The sequence below is a fragment of the Nicotiana attenuata genome, chromosome 5 (assembly GCF_001879085.1).
Source record: "Nicotiana attenuata strain UT chromosome 5, NIATTr2, whole genome shotgun sequence".
In the NCBI taxonomy this organism is placed as follows: domain Eukaryota; kingdom Viridiplantae; phylum Streptophyta; class Magnoliopsida; order Solanales; family Solanaceae; genus Nicotiana; species Nicotiana attenuata.
This window is the reverse complement of record NC_031993.1, coordinates 47,959,330-47,964,820: the sequence shown is the minus strand read 5'-3', so window position 1 is coordinate 47,964,820 and position 5,491 is coordinate 47,959,330.

The following is a 5,491-nucleotide window of genomic DNA, read 5'->3' as shown; positions in this document are numbered from 1 at the left end:
GTCATATATGGGTTGGAAGAAGAGGAAGCAATGGCGGGAATGAGGAATTTGTTTTTGGAAGATGATAACATGGACTGTTGCGTCATTTTCGAGGAGGAAGGGGAGGAAGGCCCTTCTATACAAGCCATGAGCCGAGGAGCACGCCTCGACAACTGGACCGTCAGAACCACCAGGGCCCGGAAAGCTTCGGCGTAGCAAGGCTGAACAAAGCACCATGCATCATCTTTATTTTTCTAGTCAATTTTCTTTCCGCATTTTAATTTCGAAATAAGAGCTCCAATGTTCAAAACAATTATGAAATTTATCAAAGCATTTTAGTTTCTCATAAATCCCGCTCTTATTACTTTTCATCGTTTACTTTATTTACACAGCATTACTATTACTTATCTTGATGAACCGACGATTGTGACTTGCAACAAGACAAAGCAACAAACGGATATAGACTCAGAAGAAGATGATATACCAGAAGAGGTTGTTAAAGAGGTTGAGGATTTCGAAAATAGACCTAAATCCAACTTGGACGAGACTGAGGTTGTTAACTTGGGAAACATAGAAAATGTCAAAGAAATGCGCATCAGTGTTCATCTGTCACCATCAGAAAAGGAGGAGTACACGGGATTCCTAAGAGAATATAAGGACATATTCGCTTGGTCGTATGATGATATGACTGGTCTCAGTACATCTATTGTAGATCACAAGTTGCCAACCGATCCAACATGTCCCCCGATAAAGCAGAAGCTCAAGAAATTCAAGCCAGATATGAGTCTGAAAATCAAGGAAGAAGTCACTAAGCAGGTCAAAGTTAAGGTCCTCAGGGTGGTAGATTATCCGACATGGTTAGCCAATATTGTGCCAGTACCGAAGAAGGATGGGAAGGTCAGAATTTGCATCGACTACCGGGATCTCAACCGGGCCAGTCCAAAAGACGACTTTCCCTTGCCGAATATACACATCTTGATTGACAATTGCGCCAAGCATGAGTTGTAGTCATTCGTTGATTGTTTTGCTGGGTACCATAAGATATGGATGGATGAAGAGGATGCTGAGAAAACGGCTTTCATTACGCCGTGGGGGATCTGTTGTTACAAAATGATGGTGTTTGGGTAAAAGAATGTCGGGGCCACCTATATGAGGGCCATGATCACAATTTTTCATGACATGATACACAAGGAGATCGAGGTGTATGTAGACGACATCATCATCAATTTCAAGAAAGCCGCTGATCACTTGGGAGATTTGAGGAAATTCTTCAATAGACTGAGAAGGTACAATCTGAAGCTGAACCCCACCAAGTGTGCATTCGGGGTTCCCGCCAGAAAACTACTTGGGTTTATTGTGAGTCGCCGAGGAATAGAACTGGATCCATCAAAGGTTAAAGCCATTCAAGAATTTCCACCGCCAAAGAACAAGAAGGACGTGATGAGTTTCCTGGGGAGACTCAACTATATCAGCCGGTTCATAGCTCAGTCCACTGTCATTTGTGAGCCGATTTAAGATGTTAAAGAAAGACGCCGCTACCAATTAGACTGACGACTGTAAGAAAGCTTTCAACAGAATCAAGGAGTACCTATCAACACCGCCATTTTTGGTCCCGCCCGAGCCGGGTAGACCTCTATTACTCTACCTTGCAGTGTTGGATGAGGCATTCGGTTGTGTTCTTGGGCAACATGACGAAACAAGAAGGAAAGAACAGGCCATTTACTATCTCAGCAAGAAGTTCACTCTGTATGAGGCCCGGTATTCTCTATTAGAGCGCACCTGTTGTGCTCTAACTTGGGTGGCTCAGAAGTTGAGGCATTATTTCTGTGTCTGTACTACTTATCTCATATCAAGGATGGACCTGCTGAAGTACATCTTTCAGAAGCCCATGCCCACTGGTATCCGTAGTCCTAGTATCAGAAACCGGCCAGCATCATCCGGTATCCGCAAATCTCAGGTTCCCAAGCACCAACAATATGGCCGAGTATGAAGCTTGCATCCTAGGGCTCAAGATGGCCATTGACATGAACGTCCAAGAGCTGCTAGTGATTGGGGATTCGGATTTGCTTATACATCAGGTCCGAGAAGAATGGGCGACCAAGAACTCCAAGATACTCTCATACTGGCATCATGTACATGAGTTGAGGAAGAGGTTCACAAAGACAGAATTCCGGCATGTCCCCAGAGTCCAGAATGAGTTTGTCGATGCATTGGCCACTCTATCATCTATGATTCAGCACCTGGACACAAATTTCATTGACCCTATTCCTATGAAAATCCATAATTAGCCAGCTTATTGTGCTCATATCGAGGAGGAAGCAGATGGAAAGCCTTGGTTTCATGATATCAAGGAATATTTAGCCACGGGGGAATATCCAGAACTTGCAAACGCTACTCAGAAGCGCACACTTCGAAGGTTATCCAACAATTTCTTTCGCAGCGGAGGAATCCTGTACAGGAGGACTCCCAATTTGGGGTTATTAAGGTGTGTCGATGCAAAGGAAGCATCCAGGCTATTGGAAGAAATTCATGCAGGGACTTGCGGCCCACATATGAACGGTTTTGTCTTAGCCAAGAAAATACTCCGAGCTGGCTATTTTTCGATGACTATGGAAACAGACTGCATCCGGTACGTCCGAAAGTGCCATCGCTGTCAGATACATGCAGATATGATAAAGGTGCCTCCTAATGAGCATAATGCAACAAGTTCGCCATGGCCGTTCGCCGCTTGGGGAATGGATGTCATTGGACCTATTGAGCCTGCCACATCAAACAGACACAGGTTCATTCTAGTGACAATTGGTTATTTCACCAAATGGGTTAAAGCGGCATCATACAAGGCAGTGACTAAGAAAGTCGTGGAAGACTTTGTCCGCGACCGTATCATTTGTCGGTTCGGCATCCCAGAGTCAATCATTACTGATAATGGTTCCAATCTCAACAGTGGCCTGATGAAAGCAATGTGTGAAACATTCAAAATCAAACACAGGAATTCAACAGCCTATAGACCTCAGATGAATGGAGCTGTAGAAGCGGCCAACAAGAATATCAAGAAGATATTAAGGAAGATGATAGGAAAACATAAGCTGTGGCACGAGAAGCTATCATTTGCTTTATTGGGATACCGCACCACAGTTCGCACATCAACTGGTGCAACTCCTTATATGTTGGTTTATGGCACGAAAGCAGTCATCCCTGCCGAGGTAGAAATTCCATCCCTAAGGATCATACAGGAAGCGGAACTCGACGATGCAGAATGGGTGAAGAGTCTTTACGAGCAGTTGGCTCTTATAGATTGGAAAAGAATGAACGCAGTTTGCCACGGTCAACTTTACCAGAACAGAATGTCCAGAGCCTTTAACAAAAGATTCAGACTAAGACGATTCACACCAGGGAAGCTGGTGTTAAAGAAGATTTTTCCACATCAAGATGAAGCCAAAGGGAAGTTCTCTCCTAACTGGCAGGGTCCATATATGGTTCGTCGGGTTCTGACAGGAGGAGCCCTCATACTCGCAGAAATGGACGGAGAAGTTTGGCCGAAGCCGATCAACTCAGATGCAATCAAGAGATACTATGTGTAGAATTTAAGATTTCCTTATGTAACTTGAACTACGTCTGACCTGATTCCCGTTTAAGAAGGGATACATAGGCAACCTTATGGGTTCGGTCACAATTCAATAAAAATTTCATTTCCCCCGCAATTGGAAACTGGGGCAGAATTTTGAGGAGGACCCTCAAAATTCCGAAGTTAATTCTCAGTCATTCATCGCACGTAGCCGTCAGAGGCATCAACCCATTAAACTGGGGCAGAATTTTGAGGAGGACCCTCAAAATTTTGGAGAAAAAGAGGTCGCAATGTCTTGAACCGCGTCGCAGTCGTCGGTTCATCTAAAAGAAAACTATTTTCAATTATGTATTTACATCATACTTTTACTAAATCATGCATGGCTACTATCAAAATTGCTTTGTTTAGCGACGCTACCCCAATGAAAACAAGAGCCGAGTAGGACGAGCGAAGTCCACGGGAAGACAAACTAACCTTCCCCCCCCTTTTTTACAAAACTCACGATTTTTCTTTGGATGCAGGCACCCAAGTCGCAAAATCATAGGACATTCACACACTCGTACTTTTCAGGAATACAACTCTCAGAATCATCACTTACTTACAAGTGCTATCCGCACGCGACATCCCCAGCAGCCACAATGACGCAATCAGCTATCAGCTAAGAGATTTCGTTACTATTCACCTTTATTTGCTGAATTGCATAAGGCTACCTTTCTGCCTTCCGAGACTAAGCTCTGTCTCCACTTGCATTTCTCTACATTGCATAAGGCTACCATTCTGCCTTCCGAGACTAAGCTCTGTCTCCATAATTACATAAGGCTGCTATTCTGCCTTCCGAGGTTAAGCTCTACCTCCATTTGCATTTTCTGCATTGCATAAGGCTGCCATTCTGCCTTCCGAGACTAAGATCTGTCTCCATAATTGCATAAGGCTATTATTCTGCCTTCTGAGGTTAAGCTCTACATCCATTTGCATTTTTTGCATTGCATAAGGCTGCCATTCTGCCTTCCGAGAGTATGTTCTGTCTCCATAATTACATAAGGCTACTATTCTGCCTTCCGAGGTTAAGCTCTACCTCCATCTGCGCTTCTTGTATTGCATAAGGCTACTATTCTGCCTTCCGAGGTTAATCTCTACCTCCATAATTGCATCGGTTGAAAATATCGCCCTTTTGTTTAAACCTCGCATCGGCTGAAAGATCGCCATTTATATTTACACTTTACATCGGCTGAAATATCGCTATTTTGTTTAAACCTCGCATCGGCTGAACTATCGCCACTTTTATTTACATCTGCATGGCTGAAATACCGCCTCCTCTATTTAAATCCTACATGGCTGAAATATCGCCACTTTTATTTACACCTGCATGGCTGAAACACCGCCACTTTACTCTTTCCTGCATAGCCGGAAGATCGCCATTTATATTCACACTTTACATCGGCTGAAATATCGCCAAATCCTGCATTTCATGGGCTGAAAGATCGCCAAATTGTCCAAAGGCTTCATTGTTCAGAGGCACCATTTTCATAGCCCGAGAACGCCATGTCATGTCTTGAGGACCCCGTTTTATCTCTTGCATATCATTATTCAAAGGCGTCATAGTTCGGAGGCATCATTCTCATGGCCCGAGAACATCATTTCATAGCCTGCGAATCCTTTATTATACGCTTCATGGCCCAGGACGTCATGGTCCGAGGACATCATCCCAACCGTCCAAAGACAACATTCATGGTCCAATGGGAACTTGCATCACGTTTAAATTTACGCACCATATATACTGGTATTAATCACTTGTAGGTACACCGGCTAGCAACGGCCTTCTCAGCAGGAGCGGTCCCGCTCCAGTTCCCGCAGCCTGTCAGACTCCGACCATCCTTCTCAACCTGAACATTGCGTCCGTCTTTCGAAATCTCCATCAGCAATAGTCCGCCAATGGATCCTGAACTA